This window comes from Sander lucioperca, chromosome 7 (assembly GCF_008315115.2).
Source record: "Sander lucioperca isolate FBNREF2018 chromosome 7, SLUC_FBN_1.2, whole genome shotgun sequence".
NCBI classification, from domain to species: domain Eukaryota; kingdom Metazoa; phylum Chordata; class Actinopteri; order Perciformes; family Percidae; genus Sander; species Sander lucioperca.
In genome coordinates, this window is record NC_050179.1 from 17,079,850 (window position 1) to 17,105,613 (window position 25,764).

The window sequence follows — 25,764 nt, forward strand, 5'->3', positions numbered from 1 at the left end:
CTCTAAATCCCCTGCCAAATAATTGCACTTACAATTACTGTAAATCTTCCACAAACCTAGGGAAAACACTGTAGGCAGATAGCTAAACACCATGTCCTTTTATGGCAGTTAGTAATGGTAATCAGGGCGGATACAGAGCTGAGCACACCAGGCTATTGCTACTGTGATGCAAACTGTTTTATTGCATCCGAACAGCACTACTGCTGCACCCACTCTTTGAGCTGTGCCTATATTATAATGCCTCCACAGGCAGTCTTGAGTCACAAGCTGCTGCTATGATGCCATGACGGACAACTTTCATGCATTAAGTTTGGGAAATGATCACTCTGAGACAAAAAAAACAAGAGTCTGAGTCGACCTGCCCGGACACTGTAGTCGAGAGTACAAGATTTGAAAGGTTAAGATGTCAGCCTTTGGCAACATGCACATGCACTGGGCTTTTGATCTCAACTGAACTCAAGCTAAGATTAAGAGATTCCTATGGGAAGGAAGCATGCCAAGCTCAACAGAGCCTGAATCAAAGACTTTGCATGATACTAGCTGTCAAACCACATATGACATTATTGTACTTGGCTGGCTTGTAGAGCAAAAGAAAGTTTCAAAGACACTGACATGCTAGTGTCATGCTTTAAAAAAAATAGTGTAAAGCTATATAGGAGATGGCTGTCAGGAAGATGCTACTGGGCATTGGAAAATTGAGAGGCAATTGCCTCTGATCCTCTTTTTTTTTGGTGATCCACTTTTATTTTTGTGACAAACACCACGACATTTAACACAAATTAAGTATCTTTTTTTAAGACGTCAGATTACACTGACAGCCAGGAACAGTGCTCCTTAACATTCACAAAACATTCTGGTCTCTGCATTAAATTCACAGATGTTTCCTCCTCTTAGCCATGTGCCTAGATTGGTTGTGTGTGCAGACTAAGTGGGCTGGGAGGCCACAGGACAAGCAGCCGACTGTTTGCAATGGTTCATGGAGCATGTCTTCATGACCCTGTTCCCGAGAGTTTACCATGACCTTTATAAGAGCCTGGAAAGATGGGCATTCCGGATTAAATCAAAAAGATTTCAGAGATTCTGAGACTGCAAAGCAAGAATTGGCACGTTTTTCTCCAAGATGTGATATTCTTGCTCAAATCCAGTGTCTACATAGTTCTAAAATGCATTCAACAATAGGGCTGTCCTAGACTAAAGAAATTCTTAGTCGACTAACACTTATATGATTTTCTCGATTAATTGATTAGTTGATGTAATCGACAGAGCTGTGCTCTTTGAGAGGTGGTTAAGACTAGAAAAGCACAATATAAATGTAGTTAATGAACCATCTGTAAAACTGAGTTTCTCCACAATTAATCCTGCAAAAGTACCACTTTAAATCTTGTGCTTACCAGAAATGAGCTCATAAGTTTCTTGGAAATGAGTAATTAAGCATGAATAACCATAAAAAATGACTCATCAACTAAAGAAATCTTAGTCGACTAAGACCAAAACGACCGATTAGTCGACTAATCGACTAAGAGGTGGCAGCCCTATTCAACAATTACTCTGATAAATACATAAACAGCTGTAAGGTGTGTGAATCCAAAACTGGACCAACATCTGAAAAAATATGGTCACAGACAGTCAAAGGCCATCAACAAAAGACTCACACAAGTCTACTCCAACCTAACCCAACATAAACCTGCCACTCTGTCTCCATGGTAAAATGATTATGTCATGACTCAAGCATATTGAGGAAAACGCAGCCTAGGTAGGCTGTGACAAGTGACTGAGGGGATACAACATTTGTAAAACAATAGGCATGCATGCCAAACGACTAGACAAATGACTGGAATGGAGAGCTACCCTGTAGAACATTAGCCATGATGTCATTATTGTGCATCTTAGAGCCAGGGCAGAAAAAGCATCTGCACTGATCCTAGAGCAGAGGGCTTGTATCACATTTAGATGGCATCAGACTCTATATTTAAATATGATTCTGCAGGACAGGAAAGGACTCTGACATCTCCTGGATACAAGTTACTTAACAATAACCTCTTTATCACAGTCTTTACAAGGTATATTCCCCTTCCTATTTCTTCTTTTAATAGTATTTGTATTTATTTTCACAATCCATGTTTCTCCTCACAACTCCTTAACTTTCTCTTCCCCTCTCTCCATACAGTAGGCCCACTGTTCAACTCCCAGGGCAGGCAGCTGGCTCTACATCAGACACATTCGAGGACAAAAGGGAAACTCCTGATTGTCATGGTGAGGGCAGCCACCCTTGGCAGTGCTCAGTGGGATTCCAGTTGTTTATGGTTGGCACTAATTACAGATCGGCAGACCCACCAAGCTCTAGAAACTCCATTTGGTACAAAGAAAACACAGAACTGGTTGAGACAGAAAGATACAAACTGACCATTAAAACTGTCTCCACTTGCAGCAAGCCAGATAAAACATGGAGTGATGTAAACTCAATGGGGTGGCTTAAAGACATCACTCAGGATCAAGCTCACACTCCTTGGGGAAGCCTATTAACTTGCGCAGGAGCACAATGTTGCAGTTTTACTACTACCCTGAGGGGTGATGTAGTCAGCATTTTGAGTATGTATGTATAGAATTTAATTCACACTACAGGCTGTTGTAAAGCTAATCATGAAGATAATCTCCCTCTTCAAAGCTCCGTGTCTCACTTTACAATCGCTGTAAATCCCTAGTGGCAGCATTTGTTTCAGCAAAGTGTATCTTTTTCAGGGAACCCCCGTGCAAGATGACTTGGCCTGTAAAGACTCCAGTCAGTCAGTCATTTTGAATCAGTAATGGAATTTAAAAACCTCCAGCCCTGTTGTAACTACCCTTAGTAGCTTAAAAGATACTCCGATTTGGCAGTGTTCCTACAGTGCAAAAGATAATGGCATCACCTGACACCGCCAAGAGACAAAGAGAGTGCCATCCTTTTTTTAGAGATATCAGGCATTACAAAGGCAATTTATTTATATAGCACAATTCAGACACAAAGGCAATTCAAAGTTGTTTACATGAGCGTAAACTTACAAGGCAAATAAAACAGAAAATACGAAAGGTCATAAAGCAAAACGGAAAAAGATCTGGGTTTAGCATTTTGTATCTCTCTTAAAACGGGATACTCCCTAATCCCCTCATTTTCACTCCTATGGTGGTGTTCAAATAGCTCAATTAGCAAAGGTGCATTTAAGATCCTGCCTGGGACTTGTGTTAGGCCTACATGTCATTCCCTACCCTCTAAGCTACTGGTTTTATGTCTCCACATTTTTACAACATCTATATAGTATCTTGACACAGGGTTTCTGCAGGTTTCACCAAGTCACACTTAGGACTTTTTAAGACCTTTTTAAGACCATTATGAATGAAATTAAAGACCTTTATCACAACATCAACTGAGCCCTGAATTTAGTTTTTTCAAGCCAAGTATCGCTAAACTTGCACTTCCTCATAGCTGAAGAATAAAATCTGTTTTATGCCCGTGGTACAACCCGAAAGACTCGCACCAATGACACGAAAGCTGATTGGCTGCAATATAAGTTACATGTCGATCTCATTGGTAGTCGTAATACAGTGAAGCTGGACTAGCGAAAGAAAGAACTACAACACCACGGAATTAAATGAGCATAATGAGGTAGCGTTGCATGGACGTGGGAAAATAATCCATCCATCCATCCATCTTCGTCCGCTTATCTGGTGTCGGGTCGCGGGGGGAGCAGCTCCAGCAGGGGACCCCAAACTTCCCTTTCCCGAGCCACATTAACCAGCTCCGATTGGGGGATCCCGAGGCGTTCCCAGGCCAGGTTGGAGATATAATCCCTCCACCTAGTCCTGGGTCTTCCCCGAGGCCTCCTCCCAGCTGGACGTGCCTGGAACACCTCCCTAGGGAAGCGCCCAGGGGGCATCCTTACCAGATGCCCAAACCACCTCAACTGGCTCCTTTCGACGCGAAGGAGCAGCGGCTCTACTCCGAGCTCCTCACGGATGACTGAGCTTCTTACCCTATCTCTAAGGGAGACGCCAGCCACCCTCCTGAGGAAACCCATTTCGGCCGCTTGTACCCTGGATCTCGTTCTTTCAGTCATGACCCAGCCTTAATGACCATAGGTGAGGGTAGGAACGAAAACTGACCGGTAGATCGAGAGCTTTGCCTTCTGGCTCAGCTCTCTTTTCGTCACAACGGTGCGATAAATTGAATGTAATACCGCACCCGCTGCGCCGATTCTCCGACCAATCTCCCGCTCCATTGTCCCCCCACTCGCGAACAAGACACCAAGGAATTTGAACTCCTTCACTTGGGGTAAGGGCTCTTTCCCTACTTGGAGAAGGCACTCCATCGGTTTCCTGCTGAGAACCATGGCCTCAGAGTTAGAGGTGCTGATCCTCATCCCAGCCGCTTCACACTCGGCTGCGAACCGATCCAGTGAGTGCTGAAGATCACAGGCCGATGATGCCATCAGGACCACATCATCTGCGAAAAGCAGTGATGAGATCCCCAGACCACCGAACTGCAACCCCTCTCCACCCGACTACGCCTCGATATCCTGTCCATAAATATTACAAACAGGATTGGTGACAAAGCGCAGCCCTGGCGGAAGCCAACCCTCACCTGAAACGAATCCGACTTACTGCTGAGAACCCGGACACAGCTCTCGCTTTGGTCGTACAGAGATTGGATGGCCCTGAGAAGGGACCCCCTCACCCCATACTCCCGCAGCACCTCCCACAGTATCTACCGGGGGACCCGGTCATACGCCTTCTCCAAATCCACAAAACACACGTAGAACAGTTGGGCATGCTCCCAGGCTCCCTCCAGGATCCTTGCGAGAGTAAAGATCTGGTCCATTGTTCCACGACCAGGACGGAATCCACATTGTTCCTCTTCAATCTGAGGTTCGACTATCGGCCGAACCCTCCTTTCCAGCACCTTGGAGTAGACTTTACCGGGGAGGCTGAGAAGTGTGATACCCCTGTAATTGGCACACACCCTCTGGTCCCCCTTTTTGAAAAGGGGGACCACCACCCCGGTCTGCCACTCCTTAGGCACCGTCCCAGACTTCCACGCAATGTTGAAGAGGCGTGTCAACCAAGACAGCCCCTCCATACCCAGAGCCTTGAGCATTTCTGGACAGATCTCATCAATCCCTGGGGCTTTGCCACTGTGGAGCTGTTTGACTACATCAGTGACTTCCGCCTGGGAAATTGACGACAATCCCCCATCATCCTCCAGCTCTGCCTCTACCATAGAGGGCGTATTAGTCGGATTCAGGAGTTCCTCAAAGTGCTCCTTCCACCGCCCTATTACCTCCTCAGTCGAGGTCAACAGCGTCCCATCCTTACTGTACACAGCTTGGATGGTTCCCCGCTTCCCCCTCCTGAGGTGGCAAACGGTTTTCCAGAAGCACCTTGGTGCCGACCGAAAGTCCTTCCCCATATCTTCTCCGAACTACTCCCACACCCGCTGCTTTGCCTCTTTCACGGCAGAGGCTGCAGCACTTCGGGCCCTTCGGTACCTTGCAACTGCCTCCGGAGTCCTCGGGGTAACATATCCCGGAAAGACTCCTTCTTCAGTCGGACGGCTTCCCTGACCACCGGTGTCCACCACGGTGTTCGTGGGTTACCGCCCCTTGAGGCACCTAAGACCCTAAGACCACAGCTCCTCGCCACAGCTTCAGCAATGGAAACTTTGAACATTGTCCACTCGGGTTCAATGCCCCTATGTATCATTTCTATTCCCCACAAAGCTTTGAAAGACAAGTGAATAGAGAGTCCAGACAGGAGGTGGGCATGCATGTGAATTGTTGATAGCACATGAACATGGAATCACTGTGAAAGCTAAAACCTGTGAATGGCTTGTTGCAGATAGCTGCTTGTTTGAGCTGAATAAAAGGTGTCAACCTATAGCAAATTCAGCAAAAACCAACAAAACAATGTGTTGAGTAAAATCCAGCATGCAGTCCCTTTGAAATATGCACTGCATAGAAATGCTTAATTCAAACAGAGCAGCCCACTGCTTTGCAATTAAACACTAAAGTATGTTTCACTTCCCTCTCTGCTTTGTGCTGGTTGGAACCCTTTGTATTATCAAATGACAACTACCGGGCACTTTTGTTTTGGCTTAATGCCAATAACTACATTCAGCAATTATGGGTTATGTTCTTGCAGTTGAAATAAGAAAGGAAGGAAAAAATATTTAGATATTTATTCTAATTCCATACATAAAATACTGAACAAAACTGTTTTTTTGTCAGACGACATACATATACACGCTGTGAGACACACAAGGGCTGACCTCATTTTACGTTTGATATGTTTGCTCTATTCGTTATTAGTCTTTATGTCCTTGTATAAAACGACTTTGACAAACCTATTTAATTAAAGCCCTTTATGACGAAAGTCAGCCTGATTAATATGCATGTCCTCCTTTCCGTCATGCCTGCACACCAAGCCTAATTATTGCTTATACAGTAAAAGTAAATTAACATGCCTTGCTTAACTAGCTGAGATGTAATGGGGGACTCATGAGCGTGTGTGCAAAAGAGATAGCTTTTAATTAAAAGTGCTGGTGGATGTAGGGTGAGTATGAAATATATAGCTTATATATATTTTGTGTGTGTGTGTGTGTGTGTGTGTGTGTGTGTGCGGGCAAGAGAAAGAGCTCTAAATAATTAGCAAATTTCAACCTCCTTAAAAACAGTATACTTACCAAGGCTAAATAATTTACTCAACTAATGAATACAGAAAACTGATTTGATTTTTTTAAACGAGCAATGTCCTTGTATAGGAAGGGCATGCTTTTACACAAATATGTAATCATATTTAAGTTATATTTTGAATATTAAGTTAACAGAGTTTTAACACAAAATAATTTACAGTCCAATGGCAGTGACTTCAAAACATCAACCTCAAAAGTATTCATCAAATGATTTCTGAGCTGGTTTACCACAACTGTTTGTTGTTCTGAATTAAGTATAAGGCAAAGTAGTAAGTATATCAATTAGGTCTGTCGTGTTATTAATTATATATTATTTAAATTTAATATTTAGTGTTTAATAAATAATTGCTAAATGTACAGAGTCTGTAGTCTATCGCACAACACTTGAGGAATGCTGCAAACATTTGACAGCCAGAACAAATTGCCTGGGAGAACTAGTGTCACAAACGGCAATTCCACAACTGTACAACAGCGTGAAAGACAACATACTAAAGGAGATCAAAGACATATTGTGGATATTTAAAATGTCTTCCAGTTCCAGTGTTAAATATTCTTTAGAAATAAAAGTTAATTGATCTTTGAAAAGGTGTACCTGCATTATTATGCCATTATCATTATAGTAGATGAAAATGGTCTCAGAACGACAATATTATCGTTTATCGCAATGCTTTCTGGGACAATGTATCGTCCAGCAAAATTTGTTATCGTGACCGGCCTAATATCAATAGGTTGCACTCCTGGCAAGATTACAATACTAAAATCATCCCCTTGATAAATAAAAGCTGGTCTAAAAAACAGTTCACAATGACCCGAAGTATGAACAACAGCGTCTTTGGGCAGCATGGTGGCCCAATGGTTAGCACTGTGGCCTCACAGCAAGAAGGTATGTATGTTCTCCCCATGTTTGCGTGGGTTTCCTCCGGGTGCTCCAGTTTCCCCCACCATCAAAAAAAACAAAAAAACACATACTACGTTCTCCAGTCAGTGCCCTTGATCAAGGCACTGGCTCAGATCTGGAGTTAGTCCCTGGGCTCCCTTGAGGGATGGGTTAAATGCATAGAATGAATTTCGCTACATGTATGTGTACGTGACAATAAAGTACCTTTAACCGCTTTGGATCTTGGATTACTGTTTTACACTTCACCACAACTGAACCTGTTTCACATTCTCAATGGCTCATTAAACAGATACTGTATGATAACACAAGTGGGGACGTTTCACAGTGTAAGAAATAGTATCATCTTCCATATTGCAGTCCTCTCTTTTCACCCCAAAACAACACCTTGCTTTTTCTAACGCTAAAAGAAACAAACATAAAGGGTTTCCTCTGATCTTTGCCGAGTTCCCATCACATGTTGGTGCAGGTGTTCTGCTCTAGTGTTCGCCCAGAGGGAAGACGATTTGCTGGCACAAGGGAGAAATATGCAAGCCAGAAAAAATACACGTGTATTTCTCCATTTACATCTTTTGTTCTTCAGCAAAGAAAACAAACACACTTTCAACATTTTGACTGAAACTCCTCCTTTACAGTGCCAGTGAAAAACCAAGGGAGAAAGCAATTCATATATTTAAACATCACATTTGCACTTTAAAAACTAGCAATATGCTGTCCCAGTACTGAGTCCAGACATATAAAATCAACTGAATGCTGGAGCTTGTGCAGCTGTGGTCTTGTTTGCTTGCCTCATACTCATTGGCTAGTTTGTGCACAGCCACTGTTCCTGTCACTCAACAGTCCTCTGGATCATAGGGCTTCCAAGTCCTCCTCCACCTCCTCTTCCTCCTTCCATGGCCCAGATCTACTGGCTGTATGCCAATATCTGGGCAGGACACCCACCTGCTATCACAATGACACACTCATGGCACGCAATAGTTTCACAAGCAAGCAGTCATTTCAAACACCAAATCCACAAAGTCACTCTTAATGTCCAAATAAGGACTTCTGTTCCTTCTTACCTCATGTTATCTTTCACACAATTCTTAGACAGACAAGTCACACTTGTCTCATCTCCTACGAACCACCAGCCAGGAGCCCAAGTCAGTCTGATATAGCTGTGGTATGGGCCCAGTGTGGGCCAGGTTCTGAAGGAATGGGACTATTTGTTTTCTTGCCATTTCGATCTTCATGTGATCCAGATCATGTCACGCACCAAACAACAAGCAGGGGGGGTGTTACTGTTACAGAGATTCGGCATGCAGATCACAGCGTGGATGGGCTGTGTGTGTGCGTGTGTGCGTGTGTGTGTGTGTGTGTGTGTGTGTGTGTGTGTGTGTGTGTGTGTGTGTGTGTGTGTGTGTGTGTGAGACAGCGACAGAAGTTAAACAGGTAATTCGAGATGTGCCCTCTCTCAGCTGGGTGACTTGGAAATGGGATGAGTCTGCAAATTTAAATTGAGCAGCACCGGCAGGATTATTTGTGGAAAAGAGTCTTGCTGTGTCGGGCAAGGTCAGGCAGCGGGTGTTTGTTTACAAGTGATGAGGTGGTGAATGCTGGGATGCATTGTCAGTGGGAATGTTGTGTAGTGTCATAACCACCTTGGAATGCTAAGTGACAAATACTGTACGGTATAATTGTTCTTCTGTTTGCCAGTGAAAATGGACTGATCACTTCATATACAAGTTTCTCTCATTATCCATACAGTATCAAGACGTGTTACTGAAGTGCGCGCCAGGATTTTAAGTGTCGACCGGAGTTCGTGCACCACTATTTTTTTTCAGCGGCGCGCGACAAAGCAGAAACAGGAAGCATGGACAAGTTCACCAACAACCGGATGCCAGGACTCTCAGAGTGACTGCAAGTCTCTCTTGTAAACTTACTGGGTTAAGATGAGTTCTTTTATGGTGAATGATAGGCCTGATCCGACAAAGTAGGTCATCGAATCAAATTGAAGCATTGACGTCAATGCTGCTGTCAGTTCTGCCGTTGTTTACCTTTTTCTTCTTCTTCGAGCCCGTAGAAATTAGCTCATTAGCGCCACCTCTGTTCAGGAGAAGACTGCAACTAGTGTCACGACCACCACGCGCGAGTAGGGCTGGACGATTTTGGCTAAAATCATAATCACGATTAATCGAACAAGTTACCTCGATTACGATTATTGAACGATTATTTAAAAAAAAATTCTTTTCTTATACTGTAAATATGTTCACAGTTATTTTTTCTAATGAAAGAGTGCATAATCCTATCTTTGTGAATAAGGAAAATAAATAAAAAATAAGGAAACAACACACAGATAGCAATTAATGCTTATTTATTAAATATTTCAAACAACTGAACTGAAATCTACAACAATAGATTTTACAATGAAATAAAAACGTCTTATAAAAAAGTAATTTAAGTTTTAATGTAAAAAAAAAATAGTTTCCTAAAAATGTAGAAAATAAATAATAAATGTCCATCATAAGATTAACGGGAACCTGTGGTTAACTGTCTTTTCGGAGTTAAACTCCACAAGCGTGTCCTGCGGCTCGCCGGCCGTCACACACACACACACACACACGCACAAGTATTAGCACAAGTATTAGCATCATTTGTTGTTGTTGTATGTGGCGCTAAGGTCTAGTGACGATGCTATAAAGACCGTTGCCGTGCGTGCGTCGCTCCCTTACCCCTCCTACCAGTCCCTATGGCCACTTGGCCACATAATGCAAATGGAAAAAAGATTTTGGAGGAGAGTAGTTCTTAGAACTGCTTAGAAGTGTACTTTTCCTCTAAAAAGTACAAGTACTATCCAATCGGAAAGCACCTATGGTCGCAGACTGGACGGGGCGGAGTCACATGACTACACACGCGGCGGCCGTAATATGTTTTAAGGGGAAAGTACATTAACACACAGTGGGCGGCCGCGGAAATATTAATAGGATTAAAAGACCGAAATAACCGACTTGGTAAAATTACGTCGGTTATAGGCTCTGAATTTCGGTTACGATTATTTTTCGATTAATCATCCAGCCCTACGCGCGAGTATAAACAGTTACGGCGCTCCCATGACGTCACACTGGCGCTCGACAGGTCGGCTGCAGCCAGTATACCCCACATTTGAGCCGTGTACCTGATGACTGTTCTGATATCCAACAAACACGCACGCAAACTCACCACAACCCAGCTCCAAAAACCTACCATACTTCATCCTGAAAAGCTTCAGATTACTGTACGAGATAATATTGCATGCATGGAAGTGGCCCCCATCCAGCCCTGTAATCTCCAACAGCAGGCAGAGCTCATGTTCACCATGGTAGACAAGTCCAACAGCAGCAAGGTTTGTCTGAGAGACTTCAGCACAACACGTAGCATGTTATTTAAAGATGCAGGCTGAGTCCGGGAGAGTTAGTGAAGTCAAAACTTGGCCAAAAGCAAGCACCCCTCTGTGCTCTCAACACATTTAAGTAAGCCAGAATTTTGTTTCCTCACTATAGCCACAACCAGACACGGAATCTTTGTACTAACTCAAACAAATACTTGCATAGATAGATCACCACAGATCCTTAAAAGGGAAATTATCCTTCCATACATGGAGTTTTTACACAGTACCAAGGCAGTTAAAAGTTAGAGATCAAGTAACACTTGATCTTTTATTCACGCCACTTAAAACTCTAATCCAAATTTCAACATAAAAACAACTGAACTTACAGAGAAAGGCATTTTTTTCCTGGACAGACTTTGTCTGGACAGTTTTTGTTTCCCTGTTTGGTGACATTTGTGCAGTGCAAAAGTCAGTCAGGGTCTTTGATAGTCAGACTATCAGTCAAGGCAAATCCCAGAGAGCAGTAGCCATTGGGCCAGACTGGTGCCAACCATAGACTGTATATATTAGTGGACAGCGCATCCGGTTCAGCAAAATGCGGCAAATGCGGAAGTGCCTTAAACCTGCATTCTATCTGAATTCCAGCAGGGGGCGACACGTGCGGTTGCAAAAAGGAGGTCCGTTTCTATAGAAGTCTATGGCGAAATGACCCACTTCTCACTTGATTTATTACCTCAGTAAACATTTCAATTAAGAGTTTATATTCTCAATCGCTAGTTTTAAGTCTTCTGCAACACAGAATGATGTTCATTTTTTGAATTATGGTCTCGTTGATTTTAAAATCGGCGATAAAGCGGGGGATGTTTTAGGGCGTGGCTATGATGTCATTGACAGTTCGCGGCCTGTCAATCATGACAGAGGTTTAGCAAAGCTTATCCATAGCACGTAAACTTTATTTTGGGGGTTGACCAGCTTTCGTCTTCGTGACTGTGACACTTGGTCGCCTAATAATGTCTTGTTCAACGTTCGGTTGTACGACAAGACACTCAAAGGAGTCGGCAGTTCAGTTTTTCCGGTAAGTAACGTTACATTTTGTTTTAATACCGTTTTTCGTTAGCCAACGTTAGCATCCCAATGAATATCAGTTAGCTAGCTAGATTGCACCTTGCTAACCAAGCTAGCGGGCTAACTAATAACGTTATGCAGACCAGACCGTATAAACGGATTAAAATTAATATATTTAACGTTACAGTCGTATACAGTAGGTATGCACAACGGTCTCGCCGGTAATCTGTTTTTAACCATATGTGATGTTATTGCTAATCGATGCGCATGTAATGGTAATGTTAGCTTAAAGTCAAAGCCTGATATAGCTAACATTATAGTGCAAATTCATATAAATCCTATTCGTACGGGATTAGAATCATTTTGGGACCGCGTGTGATTTAGAAAGTACCCCCTCACATCTGAGTTTTGTGTGGGGCATTCGCACGGGACAAGCAGAGATGCTTTAACTTGAATATACTGAAATATATGTACCCCGCCCGAGAGTTGGGCAACGTTACCCAGAGGCGCCCGAAGGACAGACACAGACACCCACACAGCATCACAGTCACCCTCACCTCGGACAAAGCCGCGCTGGAGCGCGTCGACGGACGGGGCAGTAGGCCAGAATATCCGTTTTTGCAATAAAATGTCGCACATGAAAAAATATATATATTATTGTAAAGTTACATAAGTGTTCTATCTTGAAAAATCTTCAGTTCTGCAGCCAAATGTATTGTATAAAGCACCAGGTTCAATATTCTTTTCTCAAAATTCTAAATACATTATTTCAGACTGTTAAATGTACCTAACAAGCATGCTGCAGGAGTTATTAACCACTGTTGCTGATGCTGTTACACTGATGTCTTTCTTCCACTTACTGTAGTTGTGTCTGCTAATCTATTTGAAGACCTTCTGTCAGCACATTAGTCTGTTTTAAGATGAGTCACATACATGTTACAATCTATATTTACAAATTCTGTTTTACTAAAATGTACATATCACTAAAAAAGTGTTGCGTACAATACACATTGTCTAAGATAAATTTGACATGTAGGAGTAGGTTTACTTAATACTGCATGTCCTCAACTGAAGCATGCCTTCATGTACAAGCTCATATATTAATATAATTCATTGTGATCTACCATGCCTTAACTACATGTTTGTCTTTACAAAGGTATCCACACTGAAAACTGAATGACCAGAGCCAGAGGGAAGACCTGGTGTATAGAGCAGCGTATTTGGTGCCATTCATCTTGTTGTGGAAAACAGATTGCATTGACCACATCCAAAGTTCTCAAATGTGTTCTGATAACGATGCCAGAAAATCATTTTCGGTTCAGCTTCTTCTGCTGAAAGGACAGACCAACTTTTAGCACTTAAGCAGTCATTGGTATTTAGAGGTTTAAAATGTGAGTCCTGTAATAGATGTGTCCTCTTGTGTTACTGTTAGGCCTGCTGCTCCTAGGTAACTTCTCTGTCTCTCCTCCCTCCCTCTCTCTGTCTGTCTCTCCTCCCTCCCTCTCTCTGTCTGTCTCTCCTCCCTCCCTCTCTCTGTCTGTCTCTCCTCTCTCCCTCTCTCTGTCTGTCTCTTATTGCAGGAGAGGAGTCTAGAGGGTGGGAGTCTGGGTTCCAGCTGCCTCTCATCTACCACAATCAACCAACAATTTGTGATAATACTTTTGTTATAATGAATTTGCAATAACCTTACACAGATTAAACAGCACCTAGTGCATTTTCAATTACCTACTAAACACTTGACTATGTATGTCAAAATAAATATGTCTATAAATTAATCTAAAAGGATTTTGGTGAAGTGTTTTCATGGTGACTAAAATTGACAAGTACATAAAGACACACAAGAAAAGCACAAACTACATTTCCCTGATCCTTCTTTGTCAACATTCAAATATGGTAACATTTGAGAAATCATATTTTTGTTGATTAAAGCCAAAATAGACACTTTTAATCAATTACAAATTCTATCAAATTACCAATGTCTTCTTGTATGTACAATATTGTGTATGTTCCTATAGTTGCTTCAGAAAAACAAATGTAGCTTTAGAAAGACCTTTATTTCACATTGAAATGGGCATTAACTACAAAAACTACATAAACCACAAACACTGGCAATATTTTTAAGATTATGTTAGGGTTAGGGGTTAAATTGATGAATTAAATAATGTAGTTCACCTTTTACAATCCGGTGTACATTCCACACATAAAACACTGCTGTGGGTCAAGGTAAGACATGTCTGCATATGAAAAAAAAAAGGGTAGTTGAATCACTAGTGTCACATTGTTAATTACAGTAGAAATGGTTGACATTACAAACCACAATATAAAAATATAGCTTAACATACAAAGCTTAAAACACTTGTGCAGCACTCTGTTCAGTCAAGTCCAAATGCCTGGGTAAAGAAATAAAAGCTGCCTTTACAATTACAGTGAGCATAGTGTGACAGTCTGTTGGTTGTCTGTAATGCACAGTGGAAAAAGAAAAAAAAACCTGCGAGCCTTGTCGATCTTCCCCGGATTGTTAACAGCCCTCCACCTGCATCTCTGGGTGATGCCAGAGAAGATGGACTTACTTCTGAGGTATTGGATGGGTGCACATGCCATCGTGTCTCTCCACACTCCTATTTCTGAAAGAAAGAGTCATCAATTTCCATTTGAGCCCCTCATAGTTAAATATATATGCACACTAGCATGTAACTGTACTTCATTAATTATCGGGGGAGAATACAGATGAATCAACAACAGTCTATTGTTCTTTAGTGTAACTTTAATTTAGTTAAATGAGCTTATTTCTGCTAACGTTAGCTCTTAAAAGCATGTAAAGGCTAAATGTGCCAACCATAGACTGATGGAGCAAACAGTAGCAAGACATTATCAGTGCATTATGGTTAGGTATGGGTCTTTGTTATACATCTAATACTTAGTGTTAGATAATGATAAGCATTAACAATCCCCGTTTTGCATTTCGCTGATACTACGTTTAAATTAGGACAACGTAAACTTCGATTTGCAGAAAATTAACGTTAGCATGTTTTACCAGTGGCTAGCTAACGTTACAGACAATTTACATGGTAATTTCAGATACATTTACTTTACAATGTGACTCCTCTTATATGTAATATAACTATTGGACAAAGATATATTTAAAACCTAGCGAAGCTATAGCTTACCTCGAATTATGTATGCTAGCTTTCAGCAGCAGTTGCATCCAGATTGCCAGTGAACGTGTGTAAGGTAACGTAGAGTGTCAGCAGCGTTGCCAACTCCAAAAAAAAAAAACAGTCAGACACCGCCCAATAGTCTATGGCTCCTCCCTCACTCCGCCCTCTCGTCTAAAAACGTCACATCCGCAACCAGGATGGCTGCGCCCATAAACGCAAACTCGACGACGGATAACTGATCTCCACAAACCAATGGGTGACGTCACACATGCTCTGTCCATTAATATATACAGTCTATGGTGCCAACACTCTCCTGGATCAAAAGCCTAACTATAGGTACACTGTTGATGCAGGGGATATTTTTCACCAGTTCCAGAGATACATGATGACAGTGTCAGAAATGTAAAGTGTGCACGTGCATATGTGCACACTTGCTGGGTGGGCTCAAATGCATGTGACTGCATGTCACTTTATTCAGTGTCAACAGTGAATTTTATTTGTATTTCAGAGTTATTTGCTTTGCCCCATATCAGATTTACTCACTTACAGACTTAATCACCAGAAATGCAGAACTGTGGGACCGAGCCTGAAGGCATTTTGCCTCTAAATGAAATTGGAAACTGGATTCATCCGGAGTTTTTGATCTCCCACCACATACTGTTAGGTCTTTATTGGTCATCTCTCCTTCCAGCCTCAGGCTGTAAGCTGTGTTAGTTCTCAGACTGAGGGATGTATTAGGAGCTAGGATTGCAAAACTCTCCAAAAAAGAACAATTTATTCAGATAGTTTCCACATTTCATTGTAATACAGAAAGCACCTATTATTCTTCTGTGTTCAAGAGTAAAAAACGTAGCAAAGTTTCTTCAAAGACAATAATTAAATGGTAGAAGAAATAGGCCACATGGAGCAATTATTGCATGACCCAGTCCTTGTTGTTGGTTTGAGACTTTTAAGGTCAAGTATACACAGATCTTTGAAAACAATAAGCTAGAGACTTTAATTTGATAGCCACAATGCTGTGACACAAGAATTTTGTGAGAGGTTTTAGTGCCGAGTTGAGTGAAATGTGGTTAGACACTTGGCAGTTAGCATGACTTAACCTCATTAGGGCTGCAACTAACGATTATTTCCATAGTCGATTAATCTGTTGATTTTTTTAGATTAATCGATTAGTTGTTTGGTCTCTAAAATGTCAGAAAATGGTGAAAAATGTGGATCAGTGTTTCCCAAAAGCACAAGATGACATCCTCAAATGTCTTGTTTTGTCCACAACTCAAAGATATTCAGTTTACTGTCACAGAGGAGAGAAGAAGAAACTAGAAGATATTCACATTTAAGAAGCTGGAATCAAAGAATTTTTACTTTTGTCTTAAAGAATTACTCAAACCGACTAATCGATTATCAAAATAGTTGGCGATTAATCAATTAATCGTTGCAGCTGTTGTATTCAAAGGGGCTTATCGCTTTTATAACATGGACAATTACTAAAGAAACAAGGCTGGGTTTAGTCAAATTCAAACAAATAATTAAGCCTTCAACAAGATGTATTAAAGACTGTGCCTCCTTGACCTAGCTAGTGTGTAATCGGTTTTTCACAAAGAGGGTAATTGACTGGCTCCCCTGGCTAACTCTTGCAAACTAAGTTGCCAAACCTGTTCGCAGCCTTCTCTAAAACTACTACTCTTTAGTTTTCTAGTGAAAAGCCATTGGAATCCCCTGAATACCGTTGAGGGGCTACAGCCACAACATCACTCATCCCCCCCCCCCCCCCCATTCTACTGCTCTGTTAGTAAGTGGGAGCCTGAGAAATAACAGAACATATCGAGTTTGGAATGTGACGCAGCTGGAACAAACTCTTGAAGGAATCTCCAAATGAAGTCTTTGGTTTCAGGGTCAGAGAGTCTACTTGAGGCCAGAGTGTACAGAGTGTGTGAAAAATCTGTGCGCAAAGAACACACATTTGTCAAGGCTCTTCTCATTAATACTGTTATGGAAAGTTTAAATAAAATAAGTGAGCTACCTTTGCCTATGGCAAAGACTCACAATTTTCCTTCAGAAATATTTAAACTGAACCCAAGTGGTGTTGGAACCCTGTCTGAGGGATGGTCTCCAAGCCAGGGTGAAATCCTAAAGGGTTCTGAGACAGAAGTTCACCATCAGGTCATTCAACATCAAAAATGGGAGAACATTCATTTCTACATGCTGCCACATTTTCCTCCATTAGGCTTTCCACTGACGGCCAAAAGCAACAGCTAATGTAACGTCATTACATGACCCACATCAATCAACTATTAAATAGACTTTAACGTGACATTGTGATGTTTTCACAAGCAGCGAGACAGGTGAGAGGTCTGGAAGACGTCAACAATGAAAAGGCCTTACATCACCACTGGCTCTGGTTCAGTCTTTGTTTTATGGACCCCACAGGACGATCACGATGATGATGGTAGTAGTAGTCTATCCCACACCCACTATTCAGTTCAAAAGGACAATATCTGACACCAATAAATCCCTGACTCTGACACCTTCAGCCCATTAAGTCAGTTTAGGATACGGTGAATAGCTGAACTCTGCCTGCCCTGTGAGGAGGAGAGACACTTTTAAATCACACGTTTTGGTGAAAGGACAAAGTTTGACAAGGGTTGGGCAGCAGCATACAGCTTTTAGCCAGCGTTAAGTCATTAAGGTCATCCTCTAAGCTAATTGTCCTTATATGTATGCATAGTAAAAGAGCTGTGGCACAGAGGCTTATTGGAATAATACATTCTAACTTATTAATTAAAAACTGCAATTAGTATTTCTTTTTGATTAATTTAATTCGTTTTTTTATATGCAGCATTACTACATTATTGCCTCAACTCAGGTAATAGCTCATTAGACGAGCTCAGGTCACCACCTTAGCTAATAGCTTATCAGCAGCGCCCTAGCCTAGACTTTCCCAGATAATTACAAATGTTTACAAAGTCAACATTCCTTCACATGTGGAACAGAATATTACTGTTATAACGGTTTTGAAATGTATCAGCTCTCTTGAAGCAGTGAGTCAAAGGCATGGTAACATAGACAATTGTAATGAAAACTCAACTATTAACTAATTCAATATTTTTTACTTTATTACAGCACATACAAGGAGATCCCAATTTTATGTAATATTGTAGATCAAATGTTGCTGGTTATATGGAAACAAATCTTTGCAAAGCTGCACATTTGACCACATGTGTAACATGTGCATGAGCAATAGTCACACAGACACACAAACTAGAGCCCGACCGATTTATCGGTGGGCCGATATTATTGGCCGATATTAGGCATTTTCCAAACTATCGGTATCGGCATTCATAATGGCGATAAATGAATATTTAAAAAATAAAATAAAAACGGACGAAACACCCTTCAACCATGTTATGAGTGTTGGCGTTGCATAGTTTGTCCACCAGAGGGCGCTCTACAGCATCCCTGTTGGCAACATTCGTGTTTAACCCTTTAATTTTCATATCTTAAAGGGGCGCTATGCAGTTTTGGCCATTTCTTCGCCGTTTTCTCTCTTTTTGCTCGCAGGTTTCTCTATATAGCTCCCCCTACAGCTTCGGAATAGATATTTGGCAGCTCCTATGTTTACTTGTGTCTGACTCCTCACTCGGTCAGTCTGCCGTTTCCTCTTTCTCTGTTCCTCCGACAAGCTTTCTGCTTCTTTTTTGTCGGCTCAGCCATGGCGATAGTGTGAAAAACTCCATCGCTACCTTGTTAGCCGGTTCCTGAATGGGCGTAGGTGTGTGTGCCGTGAAGCAATTTGTTGCATCGCAAGACCTGATATCACGCGATGCTTCCTGACGCTGAGGCCAGGGGCTCGCCGGCCCAAAGTTGCAAGGGTGGCTTTTCCGCTCACAGGGGCTAGGGGGGAGCGAGACGACCACCATTCAACCCGAAAAAAGTCATATAACCATTCCAATGACTCCGAAGCTGTTCAGTTAATTAAGCTAAAAAAAAAACTGCATAGTTCCCCTTTAAGTTTGTATTTTTATACATTTTATTTATCAGAACTTTAATATTTGAAGTTCCTCTGTTCTGTTGTGACAATAAAACAAACAAGTTTATTTTTAAACTGCATTATCATATTATTTTAGTGAGGACTTATTAATAACTACAAATAACTAATGTTAGGGAAATCTGTTTATGTTTTGTTACGCGTTTCTGGATTATTTTTTTTTTAAATATATATCGGCCAATATATCGGAATATCGGATTTTTAAATCACCAAATATTTTTATCGATATCGGCCTTAAAAATCCTTTATCGGTCGGGCTCTAACACAAACATGAACACAGCACACACAAGGGTTCTGGTAAGACTTTGACGATTGTCCCTGCTGTCTCGTATATCAAATACCCAGGCAGGAGGAGATGCCTTCTGGCTTGATATAAGATGACAGTGGCACAGCAATCTGCTCCTTCATCCGCCATCTTGCTACAAGCCAGACAGATTGAAGACTGATAGAAAAATGACTCATAATAACTCTGACCCGACCTGGGATAACACCACAGACTGTATATTATAGCAGTCTATGGATAACACTGATGTCATGTCACATGCAACAAGTGTGAAATCAAGTGAAGAACTGAAAAACAGTAAGTTCATCTGAAAAGACTGCACTTCAATTAAAAAAAATAAAGCTTCTAATTCATAAAAAAAACAGGCTTTTGGCAATAAAACCAAACCTTTAATCTACCCGACTGGTGTGGAACTAACAAAATGTTTCACCATTCATTTGGGTGACTTCTGAAATCCAGAGGATTACTGTAATTTGTTCTGACATCTTCCTACCTGGATGACTCAAATGACACTACACTGGCTTTTGGTAGGTGCAATGTTATTGCCTGATAGCTGCAAAATGTGCTCAGTATAGGCCACGACCTGGAGCTGCCAACACAAATTATATCAAGACTAGAGTTTCAAAACAAAACGCAATTGGGCTCCAGCTCTGCCTTGATTGCAGACAGAGCTGACGTTTTTGGATATGGCTTCCAGCCCAAACTGCACTTTATCAGGCTCCACTGACCTTCTAAAACCTGGAGTGTTTTGTCTAAGGGGCAACTACATGGCCAAATCTGTGATGGTATTAAAGGGGAACAATGTTGTTTATCACAAAGAGTGTGACATTTGGAAAAAAAAAAATGGAATGGTACTGAACTTTGTGTTGAAGATCACAGTTTGGAAAGGTACAGTTATGCTTGTGGGTTGCTGAACGTTAGACCTTGAAATCCAATTACCAATATCACTAAATATACATTTTTAATAGGGCAGATCCGAATGCTTCGGAGTCCTGACTGTTGCCATGGTAATCAATGTCCAAAACAGTATACAAATGCTCCGTTGTTTTGTTTTTTTTTTAAAGTTGGCCTACATAATTACATATGCACTAACCCAAAAACCGCCCATGCAATAAGGAATAGTAATTCAACATTATTCATTATGCTTCAACATTAACAGTTGGTTTGGGTTTCTTGCCTGCTGGTTTTTCCTGGTTGATTAGTTCCAAAAATATGTCGGCTCTGCTATGTTCTTTCACACACACATATCAGTGTAAAAATTATCAAATTTCCAAACTACAGTAATAAGATTTGCATCTAGTGCAACACTACTGTTCTAATGCAACTAACACTTTGTTTAATGTATACTCTTTATTGATCCCCAGTGGGGAAATTACAATTTACACTCTGTTTTTATTACACACTACACACAGGCCTTAAAAATACACGCACACGCACACACACACACACACGCACACGCACACGCGCACGCGCACAGGCATGCACATGCTCAGGTCCTTTACATGAACTAATGGAGAGATGTCAGAGTGAGTGGACTGCGACTGCTGAACAGGCACCCTGAGCGGTTGGTGGGGTTCGGTGCATTGCTCAACAGCACATTGGCCCAGGAGGTGAACTGGCATCTCTCCAGCTACCAATCCACACTCTGTACTTCGGTCTGTGTGTGTGTGTGTGTGTGTGTGTGTGTGTGTGTGTGTGTGTGTGTGTGTGTGTGTGTGTGTGTGTGTGTGCCCGCTCCTTAACCTCTGGGTCACACCTGTTACCTAGCTCAAGCCCTGGCTCAGGGCAAGGGGGAGAGGTCAAGGGTCATGGTTTCCTTCACAGATCTGTTTCAGAGCACACACATACACATGCATTCTGTCAACCAACAAATTACCTATTATTTATGTCACTGAATTCTCTAAATCTCCAAAACAAATGTTTGGTAGATTCATATTGGCCAAGGAACACATTTGGAATTGTGATAAGCGCACACTGCATTTCTTCCAAGGTTACAATTATCTCAATTGGCCCTTCAGTGCAATAATAAAAATATAAGCATGCATACAGTATTAATCAGTTATGATGACAACTCAAATTGGCATACATGTTGGAGTTCTGAATGTACCCTTATTTCTGGAACACTTTTCTTTTGTTTTCTACCAATCACAATTACAATCATTTGGAATTTAATTCAGGCAAAGATTAATGCAACTCAATGGAGAGGGACTGTGCATAATTTCACGTCTTTTAAATGGACTAAAGTGTGCGCTCATACATAATTCAATCGTTTCCTACCAAATTAGCATTATACTTCAGGGGAAAATCAATGCTACTTGAAAATCCATGACTTGATATATAAAGTAAACCAGTGATTCAACAGCATAGACCTAAGTGTGGTATACACTAATGCCTTAAATGGCTTATTAGAATCAAATTAACCAATAACCTGCTTTACTTAAATGCCAAAATTATAACTAAACGTGTCCAATGCTTTCAAAAGGCAGTTTTGCTAATTGTTTTTAAACATACAAAGGCTGTGTTTCTGCTTTATCCTTCAAAATTCAAATATTAGAATTTTTTTCTATTGCTAACTGACATTAAGCTTCCTAAACATGTAGCCTATGGATATGTATTTGATGAACAAAGAGAGATAAGCCTCCGTTTAGGTAAAGCTCGGGGTCATTGATATTTCTGGCAAACAGATACAACTTTCATCCTAATGCACAATGTGAAGGGACTGATTTTGAACGTCTCACTGCACTGCCATTTCATGATATCCCTCGAGGCCAGTGAGTCATCTATGACATTCCTTTAACACAAAAAGAGCTTATTGTACTAAAAAGGGTAATTTATGTCACATTTGTCATCTCTTCTAACACACCGCTGTAATAGCATAGATCAATACAACAGCTGAATGTCTGTGATACGCAAACACAAAAAGGTGAAAGGCAAATCAAATACTCGTGACTGTTGAGCAGCTGCAATGAAACAGGCCTAACAAATGTCATGAAATCTTCTGATCATTTAGGCTTATATCCTACAACTGTCAAGACTTCATCTCTATCCGTCAAAGACAGTGTGAATCCCAAAAACCTTCTGTAGCCCTGTGAAAATAGAAAAATCAAGATCACCACAAAACACTATCGTCCTGTTGCTCCCCACAAAGAATGTCAGGTATGTTCGCAATTCAGAAATGTAGGAAACAATCCAGCAAATATTTGTCCCACGTACTTTGGGAACAGGCATCCGCAGGGCACTTATCAGAAGGCAAATCTGAACTCTCTGCAAATCAGCCTCCCCCTCCGCTTTAAACAGGTGAAGAAGTAACCTAACCATGTCAGACGACTGCCTTTGTTGACGGCGGCAACTCACGAGTGGTGATCCAAACAACAGCAAGGAGCAAGTAACAACAAGAATTGACAACTACAGTCCCACGTGAACGCACAAAGAAGATCTCATTTATCAAAGGCCCAGTATCGGTCTTAAATGGGCTGAGGTTTAGAGCGGTGATGTCCCTCAACTTTCACTGGCCTGAACTTGTGACACTGAAACTGAAGAATGTTTCACTTTCACAAACACATTCCTCACATAAACAGAAGCGCGTCTTGTTCTTGTTATTGTATAAGAATAAAAAAAAATATTATGGATTTCAACAGAAATGCAACTCGGATTTGACTGATATGGATTTTTGGAGTGGGATACTGTTGTGGTTTTTCTACAATTGTTCACAATGACCTGAAAACACACTCCTCTTCTGGACAACAAAACTATTTTTTTTAATGCTGTTCTTGCATGCAATCTGGTGCCACTGCTACTTTAGAATAATGGGAACCAAAACTACATTTTATGACTTACCATTAAACGAGCAACGTAATATGATTTATTCTTGAACCATAAGCTGTCTGTCAGATCAAATAGTCCCTAAAGGGTTCAGAACTCACCTGAGACCATAGATGTTGACAGGTGAAAATATCCCCTTTAAAAAATGCCTATGTCACTCCTTCAACCTCTAATTTGCTCATTTACAGGCCTGCATTAAAAAATCTAATTTCTGTCATCACATGTCAGTGCCTCCATACTCAAATCTCCATTTTTAAACATAATATTGATACTGGTATATTATGTATGCTATTGAATGCTGTAGGCTATAATTTTAGTCTCCCTTTTGATTTCCAGGGCCAGAGAGAAAATAATGTTAAAACGTGACTCTGATAAAAAAAAAAGTATCACGATCATCAAAGCCTGGTGTAATGTAGACAGCCACAGCTCATTTATGTAATACACTAACACATGTCACACTGGAGTATTGTGTAAAAGGCTTGACATGCGGATTAATGTGGGTGATCAGTTTTTTGTAAAAGGGTCTCACCTGGGTCAGCTAAATGTTTGGAACCATAGGTTAAAGACGGAAGGACAAGACAGGACGATCCCCTACACATATTTACTTGTAAGGTAGGAGGAATTCAAGGAAATACACTTTTAATTAGGGCTGGGCGATATGGAGAAAATCAAATACCTCGATATCAATACCGCAACAATATTGTAGTGTTGAGTATTGGTGCTTTCGCTAAATATTTACACAATGAGATTTTTGATAAATAATCACCAGTAATGTGGATATAATGACTGAGTGGGTAAAGGCAAATAATAGAATAATTACAACAGTCTGGTAAGTTCAGAAAATGACATCACTTTACTGTAATGCAGCCTTTAAAACCAGGAAAAGACCACACTTATGCCAAATTACGATATTACGATATCCAAAATCTAAGACGATATCTAGTCTCATATCACGATATCGATATAATATCGATATATTGCCCAGCTCTACTTTCAATTAATAATTATTTTACACTAACTCCAATCAGGAGGATTTTTGTTTCTTCATTTGTTAAATCAGTATAATGCACGTGTTACATCACAAACACCCACTTGATGACAGTGTGATGAAAGTAATTCCTTTTTAATATGTTTGTTGTTGTTGCATATAACTTCGTAGGCTACAGCAGTGACATTGACAATGCTTGCAACAGTAAAATATCCTTTTCACATTCCACTCACCCCTACGTATTACCTTATATAGCCTATTAACATTTCGGGCGGTGGAATATCTCTCAAATAAAACCATCTCCCACTGGTTCCCTCTTAAAAAAAACGTGGTGGTCCCTGGACCCCTGTTTGGTCGGCAGCAGTAAGTTAAACGCTGCCTATCCCATTTTGTAAACATTGAGAAGTTGTCTTTTTTTATGGGCTCCTTTCCAAACCAGGTGTAGGCTACGCTAAACCCAAGCAGCATCAACAGTCTGAACAAACTAAGCTGTTCGCCAGTATTTTAGCCCTCAGTCAAGTAAGAACAGCAGCAGCTAACGTTAGTTATGCTGCAACGTTACGAAGTCTGCACGCAGTCGGTAACGTTAATTAGCATTATCATGCAATACAGTGAAACGTAACAACGGCTAGCAAACTTCTCCGCTGTCTTCGCATCCCTGAACTGCATTAAGTGTTATTATATTAAGTGTTATATACTCACAGAACCGTTGGCTTATTCGTAAAGACACGACATTCCCCTGCTGTACAAACTGGAACTTGGCAGCCGAAGGAAACTGAAAATACTTGTGGCTGAGACACTTTCTTTTAGGGAAAAAAGGACTTTTCCATACCTTTCAGACGCCGGATATCTTCCCACCGATACTACCACTTCTTGGCAGCCATAAATCCAGGTTTTGACAACGTCGTCCTCGGTAAGAATAACGAAAATCCGAGTGTGTGTAGCTCAACTCTTGCCAGTGCCAGTGATTTCTCGCACACAGCTCCTCTCTGCGTGGCTCCGGTAACAGCCGCTGCAGTTTTTTCCACCAGCCTGGAGCGGGAGCGAGCGCACTAGGATACTGGGAAGGCCAGGGGAACCGCGTGAACGCGCAATTTACAAGACACAACAAACCCGTCTGTACAATTGTGGAAATCCAGTCAAGAGATTCAAACTGTTTGTTCTGCATTTGTAATAAAACACAAGTATTTTGTCACTTTATGAAATAATAGTATTTTAAATTGTAAATTGTATTTTCTGCAGCGATTCACGAAAGTAATTGGAGGTGAAAAAGTTCAAAATACCAATATGTATCGTGACCAAAATAATACAATCTGTCATTGTGTGACTTTTGGATAAAATGATAGTGAAAATAGCCTAAATTCTCCCTTTTGCTGGGGACCCACTGGAACCCCCTCAATAAGCCCCTCAAGGACCCCTGGGGGGCCCCGTACTACTGATT

The 25,764-nt window shown here is 41.2% G+C and overlaps 1 protein-coding gene across 1 annotated transcript in view; it reads right to left on the reverse strand.

Annotated features, from left to right (window-relative positions):
- The window catches only part of peak1 (pseudopodium-enriched atypical kinase 1), a 124,528-nt gene extending 99,145 nt beyond the window's left edge, over positions 1-25,383 (reverse strand). The window contains exon 1 of the mRNA XM_031316734.2: positions 25,156-25,383. The gene's annotated coding sequence lies outside the window, so the exon portion shown is untranslated. The remainder of the gene's footprint in view (positions 1-25,155) is intronic.
- Between the last annotated feature and the right edge of the window lie 381 nt (positions 25,384-25,764).